The following is a 19,057-nucleotide window of genomic DNA, read 5'->3' as shown; positions in this document are numbered from 1 at the left end:
GACAGAGGACGGCTGAGTGGGGCAAGAATCATCAATAAATGTACTATTGTGGTTTTCATTTCAAGTGATTCTGAAATCAAATCAGTGCAAATAAGACATTCGTAGACCACAGGGGAAATTATTTTCTCTTCATAACCTCCACGCTGCCCCCTTTTTCAATTTTTCCCCTGACAAAGCAGTTTGCCGCCCAATCAGAGGATTCAGATCTCCCACGGAAAGGATGCACTCTTCATCTTTTCACCTGCAACACCGACTTGCGGTGCACGTTGTGCTGAAATGTGGACATTAAAAAAAGTAACTCTTTAAGCCACCACACACTTCATTTCGTGATTTTTTCCACGGCTAAAAGGTTTTGTTGCAGTTGGCATTCCAAAGGGTTTTTATCTCTGTCTGCTGAACACTGTCAAAAGTATATCGCCAAATTTTTATTACCCGCCACGTCTGGGGCTCTGTCACTGACACGTGGTGGGGAACACCTGTTCATTTTAAGGACGGCTGATGTTGATTAATGGATTAAGTGCTCACTTAATAACGCTAGTGAGCGAGGGGACGCTGAATCTGCTGGAATGTGTCTTTGTTGGGGCACAGGAGTTTTTTTTTTTTTTCTTAAATCTCAAAAGCCTGGAATGTTGCTGTGAAGAGCTTTAATGGAACTTATGACGCCACAGCGAGGCATCTTGATTAGGAACGACAGGCTTCAGAGAGAAAATGAGAGATGGCTACGTTTCATCATCAAGTTTCCCATTGTGGATGCAAGAACACGTTAAATGACAAGCGTGCTGGAATACTTCATCATGATAATCAAACCTAAAAACGGGCACGTCTGGTATTGTGAGTATCTGATACTCCAGTATTGACACCCGAGTGTCATGCAGCAAACAAGCGGCTCATGTGCGCAGCGCACGTTCAGACCTCCGTCACACCCGAGAGCGCAATTGTTCCCCCACACTCAGCTGTTCCTTCTCGGATGCGCACATATTATTCCACCTGTCAGCACAATTTGGAGCATGACATCACTCACAGCGCAGCACTGGCTGTTCAGCGCGGCGCTTGTGTGCTGCTGCTGCTCCTCCTGTGAGTTCTGAACGTGCGTGGGCGTCCGCAGTGAGCCACTCGCCGTCTCTCTCTCAGCCGGCCCTGACCTGACGTTCATCAGCAGTGCACGCGCAGCGTTAATGTGAGCAAAGATGAAAGATCAAATGAGAGCTGCAATGACAAGCTTGTGACCTTTAAACCCAGGTGAGGTTATCACTGCTATTTTTTGCAATTCAACAAATCAACATGACATCAAAATGATCCCTCGCACGATTTCATTCGGCAGCCGCAGACGACGGCACAATGACACCAAGCTTTGCTGAATCCAACTGTGTCTCCGAGCCACAGGAGTTTGGTTGGAGAGCAAAACTGGTCATTTGACTTTTTTCTTAAGAGAAGAGATGAAACATCCAGGACAACCCAAAGAAAAGCCAACGATCCCACATCAAGCCAATCACATTGCGCCCCATTGGTCACATGACACTGACGCATCCCGATTGGATTATTGCTGGAGATGCTTTAAACTTAGTGGAAGTCAAGCTGCTCTGTGGAAAACTTTTCAAAGTGATATTGAGATTCTAACCTTTCTGCAGAAATGCATCAAAGGCAGACAGACGCTCACCGCCGATTTCTCTCTTTCAAACAGAGACTGTCATTTCCGATTTAAAAAAAAAAAAAAAAACGGTGTCACATTTCGAAAAAAGAAAACAAATGTCATGGACAAAACGGAGAGGAAGGACTAAAAAAACACAGAAAGAAAATGTCGGCACTGCTTCGCTTCCACACCTTGTTTAATGTATAAAAGAGAACCGCAGTCCTATGCAAATGACAAGGACATGAAGGTTAAAAATCAACTGAGATAGAAAAAAAAGCACAATAGCTGTGGTGACGACAGCAGTGCTGTGAGATTTTTTTTTTTTTTTAAATGGTACAAAAGGCTGCCATTTTATGGAGGTGCACCTTACTCCATGTTGTAGAGCTGCTGTCAACACCTGGCCACCCGCTCTGCTTTACAGACATTTTTCCACAAAGGAAATGGGGGCTCAGGGGTTGGTGGGGAAGGGGAGGGGGGCGTGAATAGAATTGAAATGATTCCTTCTGTGATTTCCGACACACTCGACCACCGGCCGACTCTGATTGTTGCTGGAGAAGCTGCTCGGCGGAACAGAACAGCGATGGGAGTAATTGCCTTGCGCGTTCCGACCGTTTATATCTGGTCTCGGCGACCGTGTCCGCCACGGCAGCCAAGGGCTGCCGCCAGCCACCATAAAAGGCTCCCTGTTAGCGAGTCGTCGCCATTTGTATTGGACACGGCAGAGCAAGTTCTACTGTCGCAGAGCGGCTATAAATATATTTACTTGTAAATGTTGGGCTATTGAGGACGGGGAACAATGGCTTCCAACGCGACGAAGTGCCAGAACAGAGCGTGTTTTCACCTGCCACTCAAATGAGTGGAGTCTACTCCTCCTGCCACCGATCCCATTTTTCAATCCGTTTCTAGCCGTCAGCTGCTTCCTGAGTCGAGCACAAAGTGCTGAGCTTGAAATCGACTCGACGAGCAGACAGCGGAAGCGAAGAAGAGGCAAAAAAGATGAGGTGAGAAACCACAACAAATGAGATGCATATCCTCACTGGTCACTTCTTTAGTGGAATTGAATTATTTGCATAAACAAAAAACCCTCCTAATTTTTAGCACCAAGATGCAGTTTTGCAGGTTTCAGCCCTTTGTTTGTACAGGTAATTCATCATCTGTCATTGAGCTGAGCACAAAGCTGCGATGAGCTCAAATACTCATGATGATACTTCCTCATTCCATCGCAGGGAAGCGTGCAATTTAACATGCACGGGGGAAACGGCAGAGAGGCGCCGCAATGGTTGGAAACAGGTGAGCGGAGTGGAAACTGATCTGATCAGACGCAGGAAGCCGTCGCGCTCAGAGCACATCAGCCTCCGTCCGCTCTTAATGCACTCTGATCATGGAGGTTTGCGTCAGGGTGCTTTCCAGCGCTGAGCCAACCCAACCCGATTGTACTGGAAGCTTCCTCTCCAGTCCACAGCTGCAATAGGATATTAAAAATAAAAAGTGGGCGCACAGACAAACAACATCTGTTTGTGAGGGAAAACAGTCTAAATTTTTTATAGCATATGGCTTTTAGGGATTAAATCAACGTAGAGACATCTGGACAGTTGATAGAAAACTGCTGCAACTCCTCATCTAAGTCCATTCGGGGGCGAGAGAAGAGAATAACAATACAATCAAGGTCACAATCTAAAGTGCTCCGTGTTGTGCTGGTTGCTATAGCGATGCATCGCACTTGATGCGAGTTGAATATTCGGAATGCAAATGATTTTCTCTCAGAAGTAAATGAGTGGGAATGCAGAGTGGAGTGCAAAAATGCGTCGCCGTCTGTCAGTGTGCTCACATGCAATCCAGGTCATGTAGCATAAGTAAGTCGGTGCAATTTCTCCACCAGGACTGATAAAGGTATCTTCTTCTGCTGTATCGTACAACCGGCGCGAATGGCCAAAAGAACATGGCAGAAGAACACGAGGTGAATAGACTTCCTGAATCAGTGTCACGTGACCAGTGGGGCCCCGCCTCCTTCGAGTCGCACCTGAATCCAGCAAATTTCACTTTCCACGTCTTGATTTTAGCAACACAAATAAGTCAAATAAAGCAGCAGTGTGCCTTATTTCGGTGGTTACTCCCCTAATCAAATGTCAATGCGTCATCACTGGCATTCCCAGTAACGGCAACACCTCTAATATCGGGTGTTCTGCTCCGCAGGATGGTGAAGACGTCGGAGGGGTTTGACGCAAGCTCCAGCCTGCAGCCGATCAGCACAGGCTCAGTTTATGCTTGTCACCCGCCGTCAACAGTTTGCAGCAGTGTGTTTCTTATTCACAGGCGGCCCCTGTGAGGCCGGCTGCGCGCGGCAGCGTGAATTGTAAAAAAAAAAAGGACGAGATGTATTTCTTTCCCTCTTTTTTTTTTTGCACCCACCTCCCCCCCGCCCCCATCTTTTGCTTCAAAGGCATGGCAAAAAGCTCAGCGGAATTTAAATGAGCTGAAATGAAATAAGCTCACAAGAAGCGTTTTTCTTGTTCTCTTGCCAAAAAAAAAAAAGGGGAATATTACATCGTCGTCATAAAAAGCTCATTCTTCAAATTATACCCTGTTCTACCCTGTTCTTTCCAAGGCCGCAAACGTCATTTATGACGGTGCTCTCTGTCTCCGAGTCTGTGGGTTGCGTTTATTTTTGGCACTGCACCAGGACACAGGGGCTGGATGACCTTTCTGCAGTCTTGTCTGTGACCTATGACCTCACCCTCGCTCACCCTGCATGATGTCAGCAATTGGTTGTGAGCTTGAAAGCACCGGGACACAAAGCTTTGCTGCTTTTCTTTCGTTCTTTTTTTCTTCCCCCAACCAGGAAACTGAGCTGTGCAACACATCCAATTAAGTCACAGGTATATTGTTAATTTCACACACAGGTGAAGCAGCCAAAGGGGAAGCAGACGAGCAGGGCTGGCCAAGAACATTTGGACGCAGGAGGCGAGGATTCAGAATTCCCTACTTTGCTCTTAGTTTTTTTTTATTATCATTTCTAATCACTCTGCCTGCCAAGTGTAAAATGAATGGAAAGCACACTATATATATACATGTGTATATATATATATATATATATATATATATATATATATATATATATATATATTTTTTTTTAATAGCATCCCACATTAAAGACGTAAAATATTAGTGTTGGACGATGGGACTAAACAGGGTCGTCATCTCTTCAGAAACACACAATAAAATCAGACTAAGGCTGCAACTAACAATTATGTTTATTGTCGACTAATCGATTGTTGGTATTATTTTTATTATTTTTTCTTCTGTCTTCTGTCTATTCCGCCATAATTCGAGTGTTCCTCTTCTCGGATTTCTTGCGGAATGTGAACAACGAGCACCACCCTCAGCGCTCAGTTCTGCACTACAGGGACAGATGAGCATGTAGCGGCCGGAGTGTGATTTTATTATTCAGCAATTTACAACAACAATAACATGATGTGCCGACGTGAAGATTTAAGCCCTAAATCAGACATGCCAGAGAAGGAGATCGATGACATCACAATGCACTGTCACGTCTATCTGACAGGACTTTTTTCCCCCTCAGGCATCGGTTTGAAACATCACCTGATAAACAATCGATGATGCAAATCTCCCTGCATGATAGCAGGCACGCACACAGCGCCCGGCTAAACTCTCACAGGGAGAAGCAGCATCCATCAGACAAGAATTGAAAAAAAACGGGGAGAATGGAAAAAAAAAAACGCACCGCAAACTTCAAAGAATTCCCCCGTCAACTTCAAAAGCTTCTTCACGCCTCGGCGAGTAATCTCTAAAGTCGCGCCAAGGATTGCACCGATAGCACGGCAGGTACAAACATCCCTGTCATCTCGGGCGAGGTGTGTGGGGGGGGGAGAGAGAGAGGAAGAGAGAGAGAGAGAGAGAGAGAGAGAGAGCAGGAGGAGATAAAAACCAGAGCTAATTGAGACACAGTCTGTTGTTGTTGCTGTTGTTGTTGTCATGGTTGTGTCTGCAGCTACGGCTACCGCCAGTCAAATGTTGGTATCAGACTTAAAGGCAAAAAGCAGAATTATTGTTGACCTTGAGGATTTATGTAATTGAAAATGGAATTGCAGGTGTCTGAAATATCCAACAGGAACTAAAGTTCTGGCATTTTCATGCTTTTCCCTACTTGTTTCATCAGTGGTCTTAACTGAAATGGGATTTATGTTGGAAGTGGAAAAAATAATAAAACTCACTTGTTTGGTTGTTTTTAGAGCTGTTGAAGCGGTTTTGCATGAAAAAGTCTCCTCTTCAGGCTGTTCTGGTTTTCAGAAGGTTCAGCAGGACACAGCGATTAATGACACAATGTGCCCCAAGTTCTGCAAAACATTGCTTCCACACTGCCGCTCACCTCCGAACTGCGGACGCGGCTCAGTGGATGTTTTTAAGTGACGCAAGCAGGAGAAGAAGGAGGAGAAAGCAACTTGTTTCCCATCGATTTCCAGGCCATTCGCTGCATCCCGTCACTAATAGAGTCAGCGGGAAGAGAAATAAAAAGAAAAATGTATGAAATACCCATCTGCTGCCGAGTGTTGCATGCAGAGCGCCGAGCTGTGGTGGAATTGATTTCCAGTGGATGGAGACTCGAGCTCAAAAATATTGACGCGCGTCTTCCCCTTTGGACCGAGAGGTTCACTCGCATTTTGTTGCAGTTTAAAGATTTTTAAGAGAAAGCAAACAACGAGAATATTAGAACAAAGGACCTCCTCTTACCTGCCCGCCTGCAACGTCCCACCAGCTGACAGAAATATGTTTTCCATGAACAATCAAACAACTGGTGTAACTACATTTGACTGAGGATCTGATGTTGCTGTCGGTGGTTGAAAGGCACCAGTTCAGACTGTGCATGCTGGGCATGGCAGTCCCAACACTTCCTGATTTAATTTCACATTAGGCATCTGACGCTTTAACGCGCTCTTGCTAAAGCTGTCTGGGGACTAAAAACCTTTAGTGCAACACTTTGCTCCTCTTTTTAATGAAGAGATGTTGTCTGAGCCTAATAAAAGTGCTGTTATGATTATGGAGCCACTTTACATGGTGACCCAAGAATAATCAATGGGAAACACAATTGAGCATGATGCCAAAGGAAAAGAAGGCCGTGCCAGACGTTACGCGCGAACTGATCCTTTTTCGCCGACTGAAAATAAAATGTACACATCAGAGTGTCCTCGTGGTCAAAGAGGCTCTTGTTGCGCATGGCGCTTAAAGAATCCCCAATATGTCAAGGGTCTCAACGGAGTCACGGCGGGAAAACACGGCTCATCTTCACGCTCGGGGTGTATTTAAATTTAAATCCGAGGTGTGTGTGTCACGCAGAACAAAGCAGCTGCTGCAGACACAACAGCGGCGACAAAGCCTCGCCGAGGAAGGCGGCAGGTGTTCCGCAGCTTTGTTTCATTCCCAGGCTTAAAAAAACCCTGACTCCCGCCCTCTTCCTCCTGCCTGTAAGCAGACACACCGTCACACAGCCCACCCTCATCCCACTCCCCCTTAATTACATGGTAACGTGCCGTAAAACCTTAAAGCAGAATTAAGGAAGTCTCAATATTTGCCGGCAGCCGTAACATTTAATGAATAGTGTCGCTGTGTGATATATTGAGGATGAAGACGAGCACCTAACAGAAGACAAGCCCTTCACCGAGGCTCAGGCCTGCGGTAAAAACTCAATAGAAGCTGGTGGTAATTACTGCTATCAAGTCTTTCTATGGGGAGAAACAAGTTGTTTTTTTGCTTTGTTTTTTTTTTGGAAGTTTCTAGTTTGGTCTCCAGGGAACCCTGGAGGATCTCCTCTCAAGCTTCTGGAATCATGCCTGGTGAAGTGCCGCAGCGCCGTCTTCCTTTTCTCTGTTTGCCTCAGCACATTTCCATGGAACAACCTTGCTGATGTGGAGCAGAAGCTCCACAGACCTCAGTGAAATGGATCAGAGTCCAGAGGGTTTGTAAAGGCAGCAGCAGACGGAACAGACGGAAAGTGCAGCTGAAAACACGCCAGGAGGCAGCTCAGACGGCAACGAAAACAAAGACGTGCATGCGTAATGTGTGATGAAAGACGTCAAGGAGGCCGTCCTTGACCAATCACCGTGCAAACTCCACACACTAACACAGAAGGCTGGGAGTCAAACCCATAATCTTTTCGCAGCGATTCCGACATTTCAGGCTTTGTCGACGTCTTTTTCACTCTCTGGAAAAAGAAAACTTGGTGTTTTTTCTCTCTTTCTTTCTGGTGTAGCTATAGTTGCCCAAGGTCCTTGGCTACATGACAAAGATATTCCAGTGTAAGAGAAGCGCCGCGCTTATTTCTGAAGACAGAGGCAGCCAGCTTCAGCCCAGCGCCAGCAGGCCTTTCCTGTCTCAAGAACGCCACCAGTACAAGAGGAATGTTCTCATCTGATTGTGATGCAGATGACACGAATGAGGCAAAGTCGCATTTGAATCCCACAGCCGCGGCAAAACAGTGAAAAAACATTTATTTATTTGCAAACATTAACGCTTATACCGGCATTAGAAATCAACTTAATGAATGATTCCCAGCGCGTAGCTCATAAATGAAAAAAGAAAATATGATTTTTATGAGACCAATCAAATCCGGCGCAGCAGCGAGTCGGGGAGGCCGGGCGCTGGATTCACGTCGGCACTGCGAGTCTTTGCTATTAACAATTTAATGAAAAAGATGAATAGCAGTACCTCCATCATTCACTATGCGGAAGATACGTAATGACTTTCTCCTGCTAATGACTTGCCTGGGGAGTGTATTGATGAAAGTGTAATTTTATTTAATAGATGGGTGATGGAGGAGAAGTGTGATGGGAAGCACTTTGAATTAAAGCGGGTGTCACTTTTAGAGCGCCGCGATAATGCTGCAAAAATTGTTTTGTTTTCTCCCCTTTCCCCTTCCCTTTCAACAGGTGTGCGTTAGCAATGCTAAAGATAGTTTTCCATACATTGATCAAGAGCCCTTAAAATGACGTGAGTGAACATTTATTCAGAACTTTGCTGGTGCACAGCAGAAACTTACATAATCTCACTCACGCTACACTCACAACTCAATTCAAAGTTAGTTTTGAAGTCAGCACCCAACTGCGTGGGTTGGCAATATGTACTTTGTAATGTTCTTTAAAACATTACACCAGAGAGAGAGAGAGAAATAAAACAACATCAAAACCACATCACACGCTCAATATTTAAGTCACTCTGTTGTTAAAATTGGCGAAGAACACGAAGGCCTGATTTCTTTGAGTGAAAAGCCCACAAACGCGTCACCACATCAGCATCTTTAAGCCTCTCTAGACACAGAGTGTGTGTGCGCGCGCACGCAGGATGGTGTCATGAAAAAAATATATATTTTTAGCTTTCTTGCTCCCCTCACAAAGGGAAAGAAAAGAAGAAATAGGACAATTTGCATGAGCAGGATTGAATTATGTCATGTGTGTCGTTCCACTTTTTGGCAGATGGGAACCCTCTGGTAGCTGCTGTTGCTGCTGCCGGCAGACACTGTTGGAAGGGGGCAACTCCTCACATTTGTCACACATGATGTCAAATATCTAGGTCAGCAGCCTGTGTCTCAGCCGGAGCTGGCAAGTTGGGGGGTATTGATCTTGTGGCAGTGGTTGGAGTTGGAACAGCTGTGAGCGGTTTGTTGATTTATTCATTTTATTTAATCGTTTGGTCAAAACCGCAGTTCTTTGCAGGAAGAATTTCCAGAAAGCCAGGACAAAATTGCTGTGCTAGTGTTTTCAGTGCAGCCCATATTGTCCTTATTGCCTTGTTTGAATGATTTTTTATCCCTTGTATCAAGAAAGTCAAACACTTTGGCCGGCAACTTGAAAAGATGACAGAAAATCAATGTGTCACCAGACTGAAAATTATTTTTCCGACTTCCCCGTCACAAGGGCGAGTTCAGCACAGCGATGCTGCCGCTCTCATTTTAATTTAATACTCTGCAAAACATTTTAATATCGAGCCCAAACTAAAATTGGAAAGGAGAAGATTAATCCGAGATGGAGACCAGGAGAAGATAAGAAGAGACACTTCAGGTTGCTGCTGACTTTCTCTTTTTCACAACTTTGATTGTCTTGACCATTATTAATAATGACTCGCCTCTCTGCAAGTGTCTGAATGTCCATCGATCAAGAAGTTTGCAGAGGTGCAACTAAAAAAAAAATGCGAGTTTGTCAAATGTTGAAGGCCAATGAGGTGAAAACACTGTTTCTATAGAGTCAGGAGGGTTCTTCTCCAGGTCGGATCCTAAACTGGGCTAGGCAACTTCTAACACACACGCACACTCATACACACAGACTGGAGTCATTGTCTCTCCTTTTAAATCCACGATGGGAGCTCATGAAACATCTATAGAGCAAGCAAAAACAACAGAATGTATAATTATCATGAAACAAAAAGGAGACAGTTAGGACACACTTATGTCTGTCTGTCTGTCTGTCTGTCTGCCTGCCTGCCTGCCTGCCTGCCTGCCAAGCCAGCCAAGCCAGCCAAAGGTTAAACTTATGACCTCTTGGGGGAGCAGGAGGGAGGAGCTGAAGTCCCAAACCGGTGCAAAGTTTCTCTGCATTCATTACATCGCTGCAGGCACATATTAGTGGAAAAGCGGTCTGAAAATAAATCATTCTCCTGGTGACGCGGCACTTGTGCCAATCCTGCACAAACACTCAGCCCCAATACGCATGAATATATGTATTTATATATTCCTGCGCCGCAGTGTTGCCGGGTTGAGATGATGACACATCCCGACACGTTCTCTGTGACACTGGCGGATGCCCAAAGTTGCAGAGAGGGGATTTTGAAAGCGTGACAAGGCCACGGAGAAGCTGTCTGGAGAGTCGACGCCAAGTATTTTCCTCCGACTTGAAACGTGTTGATTTGTCAGATGAGGCGGCGCTATTCAGCAGCCCGCCGCATTGCACTTCAGACGGCGGTTTGTCGGCGACGGCGAACCACTTCTTCCACCACGCTTCTGTGAGCGAGTGCAACACCTGATGCTGGAAAAATGTGTGTACAACCTGTTGGCATTCACAGATGAAAGTTTATTTCATATATTTATTTCTTCTTCGTCCTCTTATGGTCCGAGCAGCGGCCTGTGTCCAGGACTCAACTCTCCGTTGACATGCACGAGCCACAGAGACAATATTGAAAGAATATTCAAGCACGAGGACGGCAGCATTAACAGCAGCAGCAGAGTGCGGCACAGAAGCAGGACAATATAACGGAGGCCCACAGCCGGACTGAACACATTATTAACAGGGGGAAGTCTGTGTGAACAGGTTGTCTCTCAGACCTGCAGCTCACAAGAAGCTCAGAGAGTCTGACTCTCACATTCTCTGGTGGAAACAACTGAGGAACATATATTACTTTACATAACCAAGAAGATGAAGGAAGGATCGAGGGAAGGAAGGAAGGAAGGAAGGAAGGAGGGAGGGGCCGCTGCACATCAGTCCATCTCTCACCTCATGGCGATTCTTCAGCCTTCAGCTTGTGCTTTGGGTCCAAATCCCTACAAACAAGTCAAACTCGGAGCTCAAATGACCATTGGCTACCTCTTTGGCTATGATATGCCTTTATGTCTTGAAAGATTTCAGTCACTTTTAACCAAATAAAGTCAGGAATCTCATCCGAAAGTCCTGTCGGTTTCATCAGTGCGACTCAAAATAACTAAAACACTATCCACATCTTTTCTGGCAAATTTCCAGGGACACACAAGTAGAAATTAAGATCTTGGCAAAGTCACTCAACCTGCAGGGCAGTTTCACAATGACTCTTTCCCTCTCTCGCTCTCTCTCTCCCTCTGCAGTGGACGAGGACAAACTTCCAGCAGCATGCAGCATGGATATTTCTGATTTTCTTGAGAGAAAATGGACGCAGAGCTGCAGGCATCTGCAAGAACAACACAGCAATAAAGTGTTTGATTTGCAGCGATGTCAAAACCCAAGGGCTGAGGAAAGGGAAAAAAAATCTATACGAAGAATGAAGCCTTATTTACACGCCGCACCTGATGGTCCATAGATCAGTGTGAGATGTCAACAAGCTGTTAGTGTTTCAGGGATTGGAGATTGCTGTGAGGCTAAGTGGGGGAATTAAATGATGGACAGTCTCTTCTCAGCTTCCCTATGGACTGTTTTAGATTCAGATTCAGATAACTTCATTAGTTGCCCAGGGTGAAGTCAATTCACCTCCCCATGCTGCATGGGTGGACAAATGTCAAGTCTGAAGACAGTGAGAAAAAATGTGAAAAAGCAGCAACAGAATAAAATTGTCGCACATTGTATTCAGACAGATTGTTGTTACTTATTTGTTTGTTTGTGCTCGATAAAGTGACGTGGAGTCCAATCATATTGGACTGCATATTTTTCTATTTTGTACCGATCTCAACCCTGAGAACAGAAGATCCTGCGCGCAAAAACACAACTCAGAGAGAAGCGATGGTGTCAACGGTGACCAAAAAACAAAGAGCAGCACACGCCCTGGCCAAATAACACAGCGCAGCAATCTCACAAAACTTTGGGACTCATCAGACGGGGAAGCCAACCCCCGACGCTGCCGCCGGACCCTGTCAGCCTCCATCAAAGCGCCAAATGCGGGAAACCAGTTCCGCCGCCTCCCCGCTACCCCTCACTGAACCATTTGTGGAGAGGAACATAAAAGGCTTGCACAGTGGACAGGTTTTCGCCCTCAGGGGTACACAAACTCAACAGCTAGCTATCCGACTAGCCGTCTCTCCTTGAGTGAACCTGTGTCTTCCTGGTGCCAGACGTTGAAAATTGAGGTCAAGATCCCTGCCTGCGTGTGTGTGTATGTCAGGATGACTGGGCTGATATAGCTTTTATTTTTTCCTCAGTATACATATCTATTTGGGATATTGCTACACTCACACCTGCCTTCCCCTTAATATTCGATGCAGACAGAATACAAGTCTCAGCCTGTGTGAATTCAGAGCACCTGCTTGCTCTCCTGGGAGGACCGGCTCTTTATGTTTTTGTGCTGGACCCGGAATTACATCTGTGGCGAAGTGTGCCTCTGTTTTTACATGCGTTTCAGGGCAAGACTTGGAGCAATACTCACAATAACCTCACGCTCAAATTTTTTCCCAGTCATGTATTGAATAGTGGTAAAAATTATTCATGATGACTTTTTGTTTTGGACATTTTCGAACATTAACTTTTCAATGTTACCAAAATTTTGTTCGCATTTAACAGAATTATTCCTCCTACTTTGACTTTCTTGCTGGCCTGCATGCGAAGCAGGAACAGATTCCGTTTCCTAGTTATTAGTAATTGTTTGCAGTAGCATCCATGGAAGGCAATAAAATATCTTTCCAAGCTGTCAACTTGCAGAATTCTTCTCTGCTGTCACTGCAGCATCTTTTTTCAAACCCTTTGACATTGCAAACTGCCACATGGAACTGAGGCTCAAGTGCCCTGAGAAGTCAGCGGTCTCACTCACTCTAAATGAAACACTTTTAATTAGAACCAAACACTGCCTGATTGCTAAGTGATGCCATCACACGGCGCACAATGTTTGCAGCGTGTAGCCATCGCCGCCGCCTCTCTGGCTGGTCTGGAGCAGGTGACAGACAGCTGAGGCCAGGCAGGAAGGACAGCGAGAACAGCTGATCCCTGCAGAGGCAGCCTGGAGCTGACCCAGATGAGGAAGCTCCACTGTAATCGGGGTCCCCGAGGTAATCTAGGCGCGACATTATCTGCTTCGCCGGGTTTTCCGCAGCATCTGGACGGCTGGGCCACCTGCTCTGGGCTCTGGCCTCACGCCGGCCCCCCTTCCTCTCTTCTATTTTAGTTCCATTTGTTTGACTCCCTCCAATCTTCTCCCATGGACCCAGCAATAAGGACATAATAGGTATGTGCACAACGGAACAGGTCCAATTCTGTCCGAGGTCATTCTTTAAATATAAATCCATTGTTTTTTTTGTTCCATGTAGTCAACATGTCGAGTTTCATTGGTCACTCTCATGTTGATGTTTACGGTCTCATGATAGCTGAAGTTTACAATGTCTAAGTTTATTCAGAAGAACTGTTTCCATCCAACATTCCAATGCACTCTTTCCGAAATGATGAACCACCTTAACCCAGGGAGAGAGTAATTACACGTTCACAGCATTTCAGCGCCATAATTAAAACGCACCAGTAGCAGGTTGTATCCCACAGGATGCCTCCCGACCACTATGCCTGCAAACCAGGCCGCCTGCCAGTTCGTGTGAACACAATCCGGCTGACATGTAAGAGGCTACTGGAAGGTTCTCAGCCACGACTTACCTTGCACGTGCGTCTCCCACCGTCAGAAGCTGCTCATCCCTCATGCAAACTTTATTTGTTCAGCCAACATTTTGTATTTATAATCCTCGCGTGCCAGATGACTTTTGGCCTCAACAAAGTGAAGAAGAAAAAAAACAGGTGGCTGCGTAAGCTTCAGTGTCCAAATCAAGCTTCTCCTCCACCAGCATGAGCCGAACAATCGCTGCTTCCTTAAAAGAAAATGGTCCAAGAATAATTACTACACGCTTGCAAAAGCCACGGCATGACATTATGAACATCTTATTGAGGCGCAAAGACGGAAGCGGGCAAGACTCAAAGTTAATGTAACGCAACCAGAACTTTGGGTTCCGTGCTGGAAAAAAGGAGAAGAAAAAAGGACACTCAGGCCTCGGCTTGTCAGCGCAGACGGCTCATTGCTGTGACGTGCCATAACTCAAATGCTTTCCATAATAGACACTGGGAAGTCATTCGGCCTGACCTTATTCTTCGGATATGGGTTTAATTGCCCAGAATATGAAGTGTGAGGGCCCCTCACTTATCATATTAACGGCTCAGAATAAAAGGGACGGCGAAGTGCTCGGCGGCTGCCTGTGCAGAACAAGTTGTGGTAAAGGTAAGCTGTTTATCTGTGAAAGACCAGAGCCTGAGGGAGGGACTGAGACACGATGTGCACGTCAGCGTCTCGGTAATGAAAAATGTGTACTTGCCAGCCCGCCGCATTCACCGCAGAAATGGATTTTATTTAAAAATGTATGAAAGAAAAAATCTTTAGGTAAAGCCGTCTTTAGGTTTTAAACACATGTCACATTTCTATGGAGAGGTCACACTGACTGTGCCATTTTCAAGTCACTACTGTGAATGAATATCGCTCACAAGTTGCACTTGCTCAATTACTGAACAAACGAACAAACGTAGTTTCATCCTGATTACTTTTCAAATCAAACAACACTTCAATTGGCAAAATCTCACCTCTCTCTCTCTCTCACACACACACACACACACACACACACACACACACACACACACACACACACACACAAGTTGCTCCTTTTAAATTGCATATCAGTAATATATCAAGGGCTCCTATAGGTTTAATCCTTGGAATTTCTCTGACAGGCTATCTGCTGAGTTGTATATTACAAATTTTAATAAAAACTCAAAATCACGTCACGTGATTGTCAACATAGACAGTCGGGCTCCCAAAGACCTGAGCTCGTCTGAGCTCCGACAGATGCAACTGGTGCGTTGTTGCGATGGCTACGCCGTTTGCGACATGTGCTGCAGTGATCCAACAATGACCGCGTGCCCAGAAAACACCGCCGCCGCTGCCGCCACAGACGCCCTCGGACTGGGAGGATGACACATCCACCACGTTGCTCGAGCACACTCGTACAGACTGCAATGTTGCCCCGGCGTGATGTTTTATTCATGGCATCAAGCGGTATATCCATTCATGAGCTATCGCATTCCTCCTGTGCAGGTCTGGCTTGGCCTAGATAACAGGAAATCTGCCTGGAGGGGGGACACAACACCGCAGGATGTAATAGAAGCTATCATAATGCTTAGCGGGAGAGATGTCCAGGAGCTGCGACTGTAGCGGCGGCGGCGGCGCAGAAACACCTTTCCTCTCAGAGCGCCAGGAAATGTATTGTGATGCTGCGACTCCAGAATTGAACGAGGTGAAGTGTGGCAGGGGGGTCTTTCTAAATGTCTGGATCAAGGAAAAGGAGGATTTAAAAAAAAAAAAAAAAAAAAGTATATATATATATATATATGTATATGTATATTGAAATGCTGCCAACACAATGACAGGAACGTGTTGCAGTTCTAACTGAGCATGTTTTTTTTTTTCCTTTCCCCTCCTCTTCTGTTCGGTGGGTCAAACAGATGTTGCCTTGAGGCCTGCTTTGGAAGAATGACAGTATATGATGGAAAAACAACAACATTCTTGAAACCACAGGGCACGAGGTGATTGGCTGAACAAATTGGCTGGTTCAAACAAACAAAAGTTTTGTTGACTTTTAAAAGTGAGACTTCTTGACAGCCCAAACAAAACGACACAGAGCAACTCCTTCCTCCTCTTGATAATTAGTGTGCTCGCTGCAACATTGATGAAATGCAACTTGATTTATGACAGCTAGCTCTCTGAAGGGGCCAGAGATAACATCAATCCTTGGCTGCTGAGGCAACACAATACTTCTCCCTGATTGAACACTACCTACTATTCTGTCTAAATGATCCCAAGCCCTTAAAAACTATCAACCATCCCCACCACCACCAACACCGAGCCCCTGTGGCTCTTTATCTCCATTCAGGGAAATCAATACACGATAACAGCTTTCCAATACATGCCCAAATGTATTATCCTAATTGCTGCAGTCAGTTTGTTTTCAATATTGCATTTTACCACATTAAACGGTGATCTTGATCCACCGTGTCAGCTTGTTAAATGACAGTGGGAACTTAACAGCCTGTACTCAGGCTTAATGGACCATCCGGATATATTTTACTGGGCCCGCACTGCTGCACCAGGCAGACCTGCCTGCTGCTCTGAAGTGATTGCGCTCGATGCACAGCGAGGCACATTCATGAGACGTGATGCTGGGCAATCAAAGAGGAAAATAATTTCAAAACCTGGAGTAATGTTTTTGGGGTTTTTTTTGCATTATTTCTGTTGAGCGACAATGACCATCTCCTTGACGGAGGGTTGATTTACAAGCTTGTGGTAAGATGATGACGATAATGACTCAGCAGCTCAACTCACGCATTGAAAAAACACTGGAGATTTATTCACGCTAAATAATAAATAAACAAATATCAAACTTAGTTACCTTGCTTCAAGTCACGCATTCACCCAAAATCATGCTTTATGTTCATGCCTACACCGTCAGTGCCTGCAGTGCCCCAACTAGCCCAGTCTCGTTTTATTTTTGCCCTGAGAGTGGATGGAGCAGGAGTGACAAATCCAAGACATTTTGGTCAACCCACTCAAGACAATTTGAATTTGCCCCGCTGCGAGGAGGAAGAGACACACGGTGCCTTCAACCTCAGCCGCACCGCAGCTCAGTGGGACGACTGCAGCAGCGGAGGCGCTTGCGATTTGCTCGCATTTCTGGTCGATGTATAGAGTTTTGGATTTGGTAATTTGCGCAGGATTAGAGTCGCTTCAGTGCATCCTTCCGAGGGGACCTGAATACAGCGGCCACTCGCAATGATTTCCCGGTGCTCGACACATACACGCGGCGTTTGCCGCGCGGCAATACGCAAACCTGGATCCCCCTTTTTAGCGTGGTTTTGATCGATCGGATGAGGTAACCTTCAAATAACATTGATAGAGAGCAGTCTGTGGGTGAGCAGCCGCGGCCACGTTGCCTCACAAAATAACACGTCAGCCACAGGTGCATATTTCGGTCACCTCAGTTTTTATTGCACACACACAGCAACTTGTCAGCTCGTGTTATATGTACCTGCAGGAAGGAAAATGTCTGTTCATCCTCGTCCACAAGGAAAACAAAAAACGCATCGAACTCCCGAAAGAATCAAAACTCCCCTCGTGTACCCAGCATCATCTAGTAAAAAAAAGAAAATCATCCAAAAATACTTGACAGTGTCACCAGCAAAAGCATAATGGAAAAAACGTGGGAAAACATAGAAGAGGAAAAAAAAAAAACAACAAACCTGTGTGATCAGCTGCAAGAAAAGTATCACATTAAAACGTCACTGGGTTTTTTTTTAATTTAAAAAAAAAAAAAAAGACTCCTTTTGATAATGGAAAGAGAAAACAAAGTAAAAGCAAATGTCTGGTTGGTGAGAGCCACCGAGACATCAAAATCACAAAACTCGACGGCAACGCACAACACCGCAAAAGGCAAACCAAAGCATAGCAACAGCAAAAGTCGACAGAAAACAAAAAGGAGGACAAAAAAAATAAAAATGTGTCAAAACCACCAATAAACGTTCGGTGAAAAATTGCCTAAATGCAGACAAAAGCCGCTCGACCCTCGAAACAAAACTGGCAAGCAAGTGAGACCCGTCATACACCGTCGGTACTCTCGATCAGAATAACTGCATGCTAAAAACTTGAAGCCTGGATGTGTAGTGAGGGGGGTAAAAACGACTCCAAAACCAACAATGTCAAACGCTCAAATTCAAACACCAGCAAAAGGAGGAAAAAACAAAAAAAAGGGAGGGCAATTCAAAAGACAAAAAGAACGCCACTGGAAAGGTACTCACCGAGCGGGAGTAAAATGTTGCGAGAAAAATGTGATACGGCTCAAAATACAGTATGGCGGTGCAAGCCGAAATGCTGTGCCTTTTTTTCCCTCTCTAGATCTCAGCCTCCAGTTCTGTCATGTGACCGAATCGCCTCTGACTTCCAGCAATGAGAGAGCAGTGTCGAACAGCTAATGCCGAGTACTCTCCTGGAAGCTCGGCTCCCCTCAAAAGTGAAAGAAAAAAAAAGAAAAAGAAAAGAGAAAAAAAAGAGGAGAGGTAGTCCTCATCATCCCACATTTATGACTGAGATGGTTGTGTGTTTTCTCCGAACCCCCCACACCCCTTCCTCTCCCCCTTCCTGTTTTAAAGATGCAGAGCTCACTCGGTGTCAGCACCGCACCGCGGCGATATTTAGACATGACTTCATTTCTACCGAGCCGAATTCCGCCGCATCCGGCGTTTCCGCTCCTCGGCAGGGCTCGTAGCGGGGCACTGTCCATGGTGCTGGAACCCTGGACTGGCCGCTGGCAGGTGCGGTCGCTGTCCGAGGTACTGAAAGCTCAGCAGACGGCACACGGCTAGCGCTGTCCATGGTGCTGGAATCCTGGACTGGCCGCTGGCAGGTGCGGTAGCTGTCCGAGGTACTGAAAGCTCAGTGGACGGCACACGACTCGCGCTGTCCACTGTGCTGAAACAGGGGCTGACCACGTTCAGGTGACGAGAGAAAAGAACCGTATCTTTTGTTAACCATCGATTCATCAATATTGTCCTGTACTCGGGGTTGCAGGGTGTGCCGGAGCCTATCCTGGGTGTCTTAGGTTGGAGGTGGGGTACACGCTGTTAAAAGTTGCAGAACAACTGTCAACACCCACACACTGGCACAGTCTTCGGACTGTGG

The 19,057-nt window shown here is 45.8% G+C and overlaps 2 protein-coding genes across 11 annotated transcripts in view; one reads left to right on the top strand and one right to left on the bottom strand.

Annotated features, from left to right (window-relative positions):
* Window positions 1-19,057, top strand: part of rbis (ribosomal biogenesis factor) — a 123,322-nt gene that overhangs the window by 39,883 nt on the left and 64,382 nt on the right. The window lies entirely within an intron of this gene.
* ralyl (RALY RNA binding protein like) overlaps window positions 1-19,057 on the bottom strand; it is a 96,815-nt gene that overhangs the window by 28,714 nt on the left and 49,044 nt on the right. Inside the window, exons 1-2 of one of the 9 annotated variants that reach the window (XM_076047717.1) lie at window positions 17,623-18,143; window positions 17,412-17,513 (exon numbers count right to left, since the gene is read on the bottom strand). The exons of 5 other annotated variants lie outside the window; for them this stretch is intronic. The gene's annotated coding sequence lies outside the window, so the exon portion shown is untranslated. Of the gene's footprint in view, window positions 1-5,862; window positions 6,133-17,411; window positions 18,144-18,177; window positions 18,468-19,057 lie in introns of those variants that run through there. 3 more of the 9 variants (XM_076047718.1, XM_076047716.1, XM_076047715.1) reach the window with 3 other exon arrangements.

This window comes from Nelusetta ayraudi, unplaced genomic scaffold (genome assembly GCF_046127955.1).
Source record: "Nelusetta ayraudi isolate G7.1 ecotype Tasmania unplaced genomic scaffold, CSIRO-AGI_Nayr_v1 ptg000094l, whole genome shotgun sequence".
Lineage (NCBI taxonomy): Eukaryota > Metazoa > Chordata > Actinopteri > Tetraodontiformes > Monacanthidae > Nelusetta > Nelusetta ayraudi.
This window is presented reverse-complemented; position numbering and strand designations above follow the sequence as displayed.